A 662-nucleotide genomic window follows, 5' to 3' on the forward strand; every position below is an offset into this window, starting at 1 on the left:
TGGGGAGGGGGTAGAAGTTTGGAAAAGAAGGGAAAGGACATACAGTGCAAAAGCTGATGAAGAGGTGCTGCTCAAACACGCGCTAAATGACAGTGACAAGACAATTTCGTCGTCTTTAACCGGATACCCATTCCCACCTGGGTGTAGTGAGAAGAAAAAATTGTGTGAAGTGCCTTTCTCAAGGACACAACATCGGGTCGTGCTGAATCTTGAACCCCCTAACCCGAAATCTCACTTCACGCAGGTGACAATGATAACAAGAGAAAGAGAATGTGGAAATCCCGCATGAAGGAGTGGCATACGTGTGTCATTGAGATCTAGAATTACGAACCTAACTTTGTTTACATAATAACATTCTGAGGCCGGTTCTTTTCTGTGCGACCTAATATATGTGGTGCAGCGGTTAGACTTCTCGACATCGTACGCACAGGACGTCAGTTCGACTCTCGTGTGAGGGTGTATATTTTTCTCCGATACCACCATCGGAGGGTGCGGTGGCGAAGCGGTTAGTGCGCTCGTCTCCGAAGCGAAAAGTCCTCGGTTCGGACACTGATCGGCGGTTTCGGACGGATTTTTTTCCCCCTCCTGCCCACCCAGCAGTAATGGGTACCTGACTTCGAGTTAGGGAAGTAAAGGCGGCGTGGAAAGGAACTGGCCACCGT

This window comes from Aplysia californica, unplaced genomic scaffold, assembly GCF_000002075.1.
Source record: "Aplysia californica isolate F4 #8 unplaced genomic scaffold, AplCal3.0 scaffold01754, whole genome shotgun sequence".
NCBI classification, from domain to species: Eukaryota; Metazoa; Mollusca; class Gastropoda; order Aplysiida; family Aplysiidae; genus Aplysia; species Aplysia californica.